The sequence below is a fragment of the Quercus lobata genome, chromosome 5, assembly GCF_001633185.2.
Source record: "Quercus lobata isolate SW786 chromosome 5, ValleyOak3.0 Primary Assembly, whole genome shotgun sequence".
Lineage (NCBI taxonomy): Eukaryota > Viridiplantae > Streptophyta > Magnoliopsida > Fagales > Fagaceae > Quercus > Quercus lobata.
The window spans coordinates 85,610,466-85,622,318 of NC_044908.1; the positions used below are offsets into that span (position 1 = coordinate 85,610,466).

Genomic DNA, 11,853 nt, shown 5'->3' on the forward strand with positions numbered 1-11,853 from the left:
TACAGTTTTTTGACAGAAACAAGCTCCAAAGTAGTATATTGGTAAATAATATATTTTTAGAAAAAAAATAAAATAAAATAAGAGCAGCAGTGCAGAACCAAGGTATACTAGCACACCATTATGCAAAAAGGAATGGAAGGATCTACCGAGAGAAGTAAGCATGGGAAAATGCAGTCAAATTCTTATCAAGTTTGATAAACCCATCTGAGCTGACACCTTTTGTCTTCAAGAAATGGGAGTACCAATGAGCAGAAAGCTTTGGTTGCCTTTTTAAATCCGGGTCATCCATGTCTATGTAGTAAAGGCCAAAGCTTGATTCAAAGCCGTCCAATAACTCTAATAAATCCAAGAAGGACCATTGAAAATAGCCCTTTCGTATTTGATCCATTCCTTCCAAAATTAGATTTGAGAAAGAGAAAAAGAAGGGGGAATTATGTCAAAGAAGTAAAAACCATATATCAATGCAAAGAAACATTTAGAAACTTATAATATTGCTCTCCAATGTATAAATTAGCTGATGACCTTTTAGTCTTTAGTACAAATAAATTTTGCTAGCTAACTTAGTTTTGAGGAAAACATAAAGGAATATACAAATCAGATCATCCATCAATCTAGGTTTCCAAGTGTATGAAATGGAATTAATTGTGATGATTATATGTCTTAAATTGGTGTGACAACTAATTATACTTAAGACTTTAGGTGATAAGTTTGTTAAATTTTGTGTAGGCAAATTAGACAACAGTGAGTTCAGTTTTATGGACTTTCTTTCCTCGCCACGTGTTGTGGCAGAGAAATATAAATATAAATATCTTGTTGTGTTATTGGTATTAGACAAGAGAAAGTTAGAGAACTCTTTTGATGTATAAAGTTTTGGGTTCTATTAGTATTTTGCGCCTCTTTTGTGATCTCTCTAATTTGCGATGTGACCACTAAGATAGGATCAGAATGTCTAGAATTGCAGACACTCAAATTATAGTGAAGGTAATATTTAAAATAGTTTTAGATTATTTATAAGATATAAACAAAAATCAATAGAAAATGGACATACCTCAGTGCATCAAGCAAAGCCCCAATATGTCCATGCAAGTAGCTCACCCTTGGCTCATCTTCCAATGATGAATTGTGTGGTGTTTGCTGTCCTGCAAAAACATTAAAACCAAGATTAAGCTTCTCCCTAACCAAAAAAAAAAAAAAAAAAAAGATTAAGTTTCTCAATTAAGGGATCACTTAAAATGAAAATAAAATTGGATTTTGAACTTAGCTACGTACTGCCCCTAAACATGAACTAAAATCATAAGTTAGAACAAATGGTATTTGAGAGGGCAATGGAAGAAAATATGAAAGATTCAATCAGGAGTTCTCTTTTTTTTTAATTAACTCATTTGTTCATTGTTTGATCATTTTATTTTGAATGGTGCAAAAATTTGATAACGAGAGTAAAATGGTTGACGTTCTATCAAACATTTAGTTCATGGATATTGATCCTCTATGCAGGCTGCCAATTGATTGTTGTTTCAGATAATGTATTATAAAATGCCAAATTGTGATGGCAGTCGGTATATTTCTATGTCCATCTATCAAGTCCATATACCAGAACTAGTGACAGCTTTTACAAATATTAAAATTGAAGATGAGTAAAAGAAATTCTTCTCATTTGCAACTAAGTCTGCCAATAAAGGCTTATTATGCGCTCCATAGTTACCTAATATTTGTGATTCAAAATGAGGAAGCAAGAGTCATTTAAAGTAAAGAAACTTATACTAAGAGGACTAAGATCATGAAAAGAAAATTGTGTTAAAAATCATATTTCTGTCAAAATGCCCTCTAGCATTACTTTGATGAATGATTCTTCAGTTCTAAGGGAGCAAGAAGCATACATACAAACAAACTCTTTGTGCATGAGCACGCATATGACTTTAAAATGCAATACTAATTATAAACAAGCTTACCAGAATGGGAAAAAGAATCCCATATGCTAGGCCCCCTCCCATCTTCATTTGCTGCACCTTCAACCTTTCACATATAAACATTTTTTTGAAGGATATGAAGAAATAGAGAGAATATGAATTATCTATTAGAAATCATCAATTCTTTGCAACTTTTAGTAATGAAATAACTAAACAAATAGCACATTTATAAAGAAAAAAAGAAGAAGTTATCTTTAAGAAAAAATTGAAAAGCTGAGGTCCCAGAACTTTTATTAATAAACAGACCTGATAAGCTGAGGTCCCAGAACCAAACACAAAGTCAGGTGGGAAGTCATCTCTGCTAAATTTATCAACCCCTAGTACTTCAACCACTGATATATGTATCAGAAGAAGCAGAAAGATATGAGAGAGACCATACAAATGAGATGAAGAGAGTGAGGAAGATGATGACGACGATGATGATTCTGATGAAGATGAAGACGAGGATGAGGATGAAGAGGATCAAGATGGTTCTAGGGGTCATAGTGGGCATGGGGTACTACATGAAGATGAGGATGATAATGAAGAAAGGAGTTCTTTAAGGAATAAAAGGGCTAGGAAGGGAGTGTTTAGTAATGGTTCAGCTCAGTTAATGCAACAATTGAGATGTGAATTGGAGGAGCAGCAAGTGATGTATCTCAAAGCAATGCTTTCAAAGCATGCATGTTTATTATCCTCTATAGCTTTAATTTATAGCCAGACAAAGAGTGGGTCCCACCCACCAGTAGAAAAATCGACAAACTTGTTCTGGTTGCCGACTCAAGATACTGGACTTCTTACGAATGTTAAAGAGGAAAATGACGGAATATTTTGGCACTTGCATTCGTGGTGTTTGTTGGTTTGTTTAGACTTTAGACCTTGAAGACAGCTTAATTTATGAACAGATCTTGCCTCTTGGTTAAGTGAATAATACCAATATTGTAAAAAAATAAAATTACTATGCATCTCTGGTGCCGGGGTTTAAGTCTCCAAGAGAGAGTTTCACACACATATACGCTTAGATTAAGCTAGGGTAGAATTCTATCTTGTATAAAAAAAATTATAAATAAATAAAAATAAATGTAATGGAAAGATCTTGATTTTGAAATCAGATCGTTCAAAGGATAAGAAAATGATGAGGTTCAAGATTTTTGAAATTGAAAAAAATATCCAATTGAGATTGAACTGACATTATAATTAATTTAATTATAATATAAATAAATTAATTAAATTAGTACAAAAGAAGATTTGATTAAAATTGTCCAAATAAATATAAAAACCATTTTTTACATATATTTTTCATATTGCAACTTTCATTATAGTGTTTCAAAAATCAATGCAATATTATCAATTATTAAAAAAAAAAAAAAACACAAACACACACACACAAACACAAAAACAAAATAATAATAATAATAATAATAATAAACTAAAGCCAAAAATGGCACAAGTAAAGAAAACAATGGTGTATCGTCAATTATAGGGAAATGTTAATATTTTATTGGAAATTGATAAAACAATTAATTTTTTTGATAACTTTTTATATTTCTCATAAAAATGGTATTAAAACTTTTCTAATTTGATTTATTAATAATTGCTTTAAAGGTACTCGTTAACATGACACATCGGGAAGGGCCATGACTTAATAAATGAGTAAGGGCAAAATTTGGTAAATAGTACAATTTTTTGGGAAAAAAAATCAGTGGCTGCACACGTTTGAAGTTACGCTTGACCTTGATTTATAATAAAAAAAAATAAAAATTAAAAAAAAAAAAGAAAAGAAAAAGGTGGAACTCGAGTTCCATGCTTTAAAAAAAAAAAAAACCCAAATGGAACTCGAGTGTAGGAAACACGAGTTCCGTTATTTTTTTTTAAATGGAACTTGAGTTTGCTATACTCGAGTTCCACCTTTTTTTTTTTTTTTTTTTTAAATCAAGGTCAGCTGTAAATCGAGTTTGAGAAATCCAATTTTGGGTTGGAACTCAAGTTTCACAAACTCGAGTTCCAAAAACAGTCCAACTTACTAAATAACTTCAAATACGTGCTGTCTATCTAATATTTTTTTGAAAAAATGCTGTTGAGCAAATTTTGCCGTGAGTAAGAGAATTTCAAACTCTTTTTTTTGTTATTTCGAATGCATTGTCACGTGACTAGGCTCAACAAACTAAAAGGCAAAAATAAAGTTGGAAACAAAACATTTACCTAAACTGAAGGCAGGAGACTAAAATATGAAGAACAAAAGAAGAAGCAGAGAATAAACAATGAAGAAGTGAGTCCCACCCACCAGAAGAAGATTACATTTACCTAAGTAATGCAATCTTGCCTTGTTTGCGATGGGTTAGGTTTAGGTGGCGACCTACTGAATAGAATTGAAATTTTGCAAAATAGAATTACCCATTTCTAAATTGTTACAACTTATAGCATTACTTATTAATGTTACCCAATACAACTTTGAATTCACGGACTCTTCAATTATAGAGTTTATTGCATGTGAACCTCTATCCACGACTTCATACACTCGCTTGAAGAATCTGGTTCAACATTCTAATTTCTGGAATATGCAGCAACTTCAACATCACCTGTTTTGAATTTTCTTCAAGCTTGATCACCAATATAGACTTTTGAGAGCAGGAGGCGCAGTACCTTCAAATTTACAATAAGTAGCTCTCTAAAAGCCTTTTTCACATGCTCTAGGGTTTTCCTATATACTTTAAGTTTAGATGCATCAAAACATAGTCACTTGATAAGCTAAATGGTCTAAAATAAGCTTGATTGATCGATTGATCGACCACCCGTAAAAAACTATAACTTACAAAAACTTGAATTTGATATGCTTGTCTAAAAAAATACACTTCTAAAACAAATATAAGACATTATTTTGTTCACGTACGGTTTGTCAACCAAAAATCTAGACTCGACAGTGTTATCTGCCTTGCTGCTTGTTATAACATGTGGCTTGAATTTGAGGTGCACCAAGTTCATATATTATTTGTTACATCCCACTCCTGCCTAACATTGTGTTTTTTTTTTTTTTTTTTTTCTTTTGGCCGACATTGATTTTGCCATTTACTACCTTGTCTTTTTTAGTAGGGAATTTCAAACCTCATTCACAAAAAGATCTGCTTTCTGGTTGTTTTAGAGAGAGAGAGAGAGGCAACAAACAACGTTGATCTTAAACACATCAAATTTTTGTAGAACTAAGAATTCTTGTGGACTGTTAGTGGTGAGAGAGAGACTTTTTGAGTTGTATTTGGAATTTGAGTTTCTTGGGATTTTTAGTGTTGAAGAGGTCTATGATAAATTTATTTGTAATTATTGATTGATCTATATTCCATTGTAATAGTATGAGTGCCGAACGGAAAACAAAGTGCAGTATCAGGGCCGGCTCAAGGCCTAGGCAAGTTAGGCCTAGGCCTAAGGCCCCACCAAAAAAAAAAAAATTCCTTAGAAAAAAAAGGCCCCACTTTTCATAGTTAAAGGCCCAAATTTTTATACAATCATATATATTTTCTAAAGATTGTACATTTTTTTTTTTTAGTGATATACAAATTTTACTATTGGCTTACAAATTGCTATGTTATTAATCACAAAAAACGTGATATAAACATTCATTAATTAAATTGATGAAGTTTATCAATGAAAGACAATATCACATTATATTTTGAACATTTTATAGTACTTTTAATTAGCGCATTTTTCTTTTTCATTTCTATTAAAACTCTTAAAGTACGAGACCAATAGAACCTTAACTCGATTGAAACCCTAAAATATTTCAAAAAGATGTTGCAAATGTGTTAAATCATCAATTATAGATTAATCTTCCCTAAGAGTTTGAGACTTTGATTTTTGTAAATTAATATCCTACAAAACCATACACCAAATAATATCTATCTCTCTCTCTCTCTTAAAATCAAAATATAAAATTAAAAATTAGATTACAACTTTATTTAACTATGCATCGTCTTATATCCAAAATAAAGTATTTTTTTCAATCATAATATATTTTTATTTCTTTTTATTAATATTTATAATTCAACTATGATATTCAATTCTTTATATGAAATTAACATTAGTCTAGTTGATATTATTTATGTATTTAATGTATCAAATTAACCTTAATTTGATTAGTATTAAATAATTTTGTTTAATTAATATTTACATATTAAAGGCCCCGTATAAATTTTTCGCCTTAGGCCCCAAATTATGTTGGGCCGCCCCTGTGCAGTATTCGGTACTCTGTCTTCCTGCTTCAAAATTTCAGCTTCTCTAACTCGATCTTTCATCCTATCATCTTGGGAGAGGAAGATAGATATGAGTTAAAATAACTTTAGAAATAAAAAGTTCAATTAAGTGATACAGCAATCCCTTTGCAATTTGCAATTGTCTAATCTAGATCAGGATTTCATGTGCAAGATAGAATGGTTATTTAAAAAAAAAAAAAACAAAACAAAACAAAAAAATCAGAGAATTTCAAGATAGATTTTAATGCTTTAATAGAATGTCCAAGCTTAGTTTAATCCAGTTCCTTCCAAATCCTAAAACAGCAGAGAGAAGAGTCTCATTGTACAACAAACTGTTACTCGTTTGTTCATCACCTAAAAAAAGTCTCCAAAACCTTTGCTTGCTTGTGGTAACAGAAAGGAGTGTAACGGAGTTCAGTATGTGTGTCTTCTTGTACAAATTTGAAGCCATCTCCAGTCATATATGACTATTTCATTTCTGTCTAATAGTTAGAGTTGAACTAAAACTCCCCCAACAGTCTGAGTAGCTTTACCATTGTCTGTCTTATGACAGCATATGTACTTAAACATTTTATCTTCAAACAAATGACTGAAATTCTGTGCGTGTATGCGTGCTTGCGCGCATGACTGTCTGAAGGAACTTAAAGAAACATGTACTATGTTGTTTGGAATTGAGACTGAAGAAAGTTAAAAGGATATTGTATATTTGTATTATATGTTTTGATTAAAAAAAAACAAAAACAAAGGCAGTAAATTAGCAGTCTGGTAAAAAATATACTTCTAGAAAACAAAAAACAGAAGCACCGCCACGTAGACCATCATGTAAATATGCATCAATGAATGACAGGATATACTGAGAGAAGTGATCATGAGAAAGTGCAGTCAAATTCTTCTCAAGTTTGACAAACCCATCTGAGCTGACACCTTTGCTTTTCAAGAAATGGGAGTACCAGTGAGCAGAAAGCTTTGGTTGCCTTTTTAAAATCCGGGTCATCCAAGTCTATATGTAGTAAAGGCCATAGCTTGATTCATAGCCATCCAACAACTCTAATACATCCAAGAAGGCCCATTGAAAATAGCCTCTTGCATTTGATCCATTCCTCCCAAAGTTAGAGAAAGAGAAAAAGGAACAGGAGTTGCGTCAAAGAAGTAATAACCATATGTTAATGTAAGGAAACGTGAAGAAACGTAGAATAATGCTTTGTAATGTATTAATTAGCTGATGATTTTTTGTTTTTGTACAAAAAAATCTAGACAACTTAGTTTTGAGGAAAACCAAAGGGAATATACATATTAGATATGTAACACTAATCCATCAATCTAGTTTTACAAGTATATGAAATGGAATTAATTGTGTTGATTATGTGGCTTGAATTTGTGTGAGGGTGCATGGAGCATCAGACACAACCCAACATTCTAGACTTTTTCCATGTTTTTCTGTGTGATATAATTATGTCCACAGCTTGTGCCTTTAGGTGATGAATTTGTTTAACTTTGTGTCGACAAATTAGCCAACAGTGAGTTCAGTTGTATGAACTCTCTCTCCTTGCCACGTGTTGTGGCTGAGAAATATAAATATCTTGCTGTGTTATTTTTATTAGACAAGAGACAGTAAGGGGACTCTTTTGATGTATTACGGTTTGGGTTCTGTTAGTGTTTTGAGCCACTTTTGTGATCTCCCTAAAGTAGAACTTTTCTCATTGCCTGTAAATGCGACCAAGTTGTATCTTTCTGTTAAACCACTGAGGTAGGATCAACTATCAAGATGCCTAGAGTTGCAAACATTCAGGGTATAGTGAATATTATAATGCTTAATAAATTCCAGATTATATTATAAGATTTAAACTGAATTCAATAGAAAATGGGCATACCCCAGTGCATCAAGCAAAGCCCCAGTATGTCCATGCAAGGAGTTCACCCTTTGCTCATCTTCCAATGATGAATTGCGTTGTGTTTGCTGACCTGCAAAGACATTACAACCAAGATTTAAGTTTCTCAATTATATGATCAATTCAAAATGATAAGAAAATTTGGATTTTTCGCCTTGCCACCTAATGCCCCAAAACATGAATAACAATCCATAAGTTAGAACAAATGGCATTTGAATGGAAGCAAATATGAAAGATTCAATGAGGTTTTTTTTTTTTTAAGTAACTCAATTGTTCGTGGTTTGTTCATTTTGACTTTATATCAAACATTTAGTTTATGAATAGAGATCCTCTAAGCAGGCTGCCAATTGAATGTTGTATCTGATAAAAAGAAATTCATCTCGTTTAGGAAGAGGCTTATGTACTCTGTAGTTTTGTAGTTTCCTAGTATTTTTTATTCAAAATGAGGAAGCAATATGCATCACCTGTAAAATAGTGAAACTTATCTTAAGTAGATTAAAATCATGAAAAGGAAATTGTGTGTGTTACATTCCCACTAGCATTACTTTGAATTATTTTTCACTACTAAAAGGAGCAAGAAGCCCACATAGAAACATTCAGTGTGTGTGAGTGTGAGAGAGAGAGAAACCATTCTCGTGAATGTAAATAGGAGGATTTCCATAAGCTTGCTTGAAATACTGCAACAGTTCTTGCAAAGCCGAAGGCACAATTGGAAACTGAGTCAAACAAGCTAGTTAGTATGACACTGATATCACCATCAAAAGTAAACCATCTCCACACTCTATGCTTATTTTCTCACCTCACCTACAGATATATTTTTTGGGAAATCTGCACAATAGGAAAAGCAGTAAGGTACTTCAGATTCATCTCTAGATACTTGGTAACAAAAGGGTGAATTATTGAGGAGAATCACATATAAAATAATATAATGAAGCCTAAATTAGCAAATTCAACTACAGACAAGCAGGGTTGAATTGGTGAAATTAGTCCGCATGGTGCTGAGTCTTTATTTATAAAAGAACATACCTGAGACCTCTATTGCCATGTCTGTAAAAAAGTCTCTGACCTCCATGCTTAGTTTGCTGGAATTGTCCTTGATGTACAACCCAAAGTAGTAATTTAATCCTAGGAAGTCAAATGAACCCTTAACCTGATTTGATTCAAGATTGGCGAAGGCTGGAAGTCTTGAGCCTGCAATTTTTTTCATTACATCAGGATAGTCTCCATAAACCAATGGATCTGCATACCTGCAATGCCAAGCAGATCATCATAGCCTAAAAAATAAATGAATTCCAAACCAAATGTTTTAACATTAAAATAAAAAATAAAAAATAAAACAAAACAAAACAAAAGAACCCCAAAATATGTAATGACTATTTGCTTTAGGGTCATACCATATTAAGATTACACTGCCAAAAATGCCATGATAAATTGACAAAAGTCAAGGTCATTGTTCGTGAATGTGCAACTTACCAACCAATCAAGAAGTCCTTGGCTCTTTGAGTGGCAATTGCATCTTCAGTTTTGTTTGTTAGAGGAATAAACCAGAAAGCAAGGAGATTGATTCCTATAAATCCATGCTGCTTGTCCTGCATTGCCACACCACACTTACGTAAAGAACATTTACTTGTATTCCTGAGTAGTAATTCTGTTCATGTATATGTTAACGTTCCCAATTTTTTTAAATCTGTTTTTTTCCCCCTAAATATATAGAACAAAGTCCTAAATGGTAATTATGGATTATAAAGTGCTAAGAAGAGGGTGGTTCTTTTATCAAGCTGAAATGCCCAAGCAGTATCTTCATTTTTGGCCATCATAATTAAGGCATAACATTGATCAATTCATTAAATTGACCAAGGCATTTCAATAAATTATATGAATAGCTTATATAATACCTGGTACTTTTCCTTATACAATCTAGCAGCTGATGTGTGTGCCAATAAGATATTATGACTTGCCAAGTATGGCTCAGTTGAGGAGTTGCCTCTGGTGCAGTTAACTCCAAACGGAAGAGAACAATGCTGAGGTGGTAGACTTCCATTGTTGTAACCCCCAACAGCAAACACATTTCCCTCATTCATGGTAGTCCAATGTAACACTCTATCACCAAACTTCCTGAAGCAGACATCAGCATATGCCGTGAAGTCTCTCCTGCATCCATGTCTAGATTGTTAAATCACATTCCTTGCCATGTTTTCTGCTTGGTGCACTGAATGTTTTGATATAGACTCAAGCATAATAGTTGTCTATGACTGATATGAAGGATGAAAACCATACACAATATTTCGATTAAGCCATCCTCCAAAATGGCATGGGTTATTGTGCATAATGGAAGCACTCAATCAATGCAAAGAAAACTGTACTATCATCATTTTTGATGGAAATGCCCAGTAACCATTGCTGATTAGTTCATTGATAAGATTATTGTAGTACTGTAGACCCTTTGGATTAACAGGTCCTCTTCCATCTGAAACATTACAAAATGAGAAGCTTAAGTATGAGAAGAAGGACAAGACATCACTTCTTGATCGGTTAATGAAAGAACTTTGTGATCATACTTGGAATAAGTCTGGACCATGAGATGGAAAATCTATAGGCTTCTAAACCAGTGTCCACCATAAGTTGGACATCATCCTGCAAGAGTGGAATCAATCTAATCATGCAGAGCACAAAAATGAAGTAATGAACATTTGTCCTGCACAAATCCTTTGATTCCTATGCAAGCAAAAAAAAACAAAAGAATAGTTTATAGGAAATGAATTATTCTACATACCCTGTATTTGTGATACTGATCACATGCTATGTCACCATTTGCTCCATTCGTTTTCCCTGCAAATTTGAGTTGGAGATCAGTCCTGATACACATTTCCTGTCAAGTGTCCATCTGCTAAGCTTATGTTTGTGATTCCAGTGATCAAGTTCGACCAATGACATGAATTTCATAAAACCAAGGGCTAAGGATACTGTTAAAGATATTGTGGCCCAAGTAAACTGAAGGCCCATGTTAGTATTAGCATAGAGTTAGCTCCTATATATACCGTACTTACAATTGCTTGTAAGACCCAGTTTTGAATAACATGATGTTGCCATTAAGGGACATTATGGACGTAAGCTGCTAAGCTCAACATGTTATTTATTTTCTTCCATTAGCTTTCTCTCCTCCTTTTTTTTTTTCTTCTCTCCAGGGAGTTGAGATATCATGCACATTAGAAGGTACATGTTTGTTTATTGTGCCTGTTAGTCTTGTATCCGACCCCAAAAATTTGGGATTAAGGCTTGTTGGTGTTGTTAGTCTAGTAATTTTTTAAATAATAAAATGGCATGATTAAATACCTATAGCTGGAAAAAAATTTATAAGGCTGGAATTAAGGCCTAGTTGAGTTGAATTGAATATGGTGAATATAAGTCCAATGGGCTTAGGCCCATTGTACTACACTCCTATTTCTTGTAAAGTACACATGTCCTGCCTACATAAAGAGGCCGTCTCTTGTACAATATTTTAAACAGTTCAATACAATAAGATTTATGTCTCTCCCATATATGCTCGTCTTTGTTTGTTTTGGTGGAGAAAGAAAGATGAAAAGAATTGGTTAAATTACCAGTTTAATTTCCAACTATTAAGCAAAGTTCAATTTGATTCTTCAACTATCAGTTTTGTCAATTTGATCAAGGGATAGGTGACTGAGCTGCACTCAGCTAAGAGTTCTGTACATCCAAACAGCTGAGGAAATTGCTATTGAAATAGGCACAATAGAGAGGCTGTCATTGAGGGCGATT

General features: G+C 33.1%; 1 pseudogene; it reads right to left on the reverse strand.

The window, feature by feature from the left end:
• Positions 1-10,942, reverse strand: LOC115991367 (annotated as a pseudogene).
• Positions 10,943-11,853: the final 911 nt, after the last annotated feature.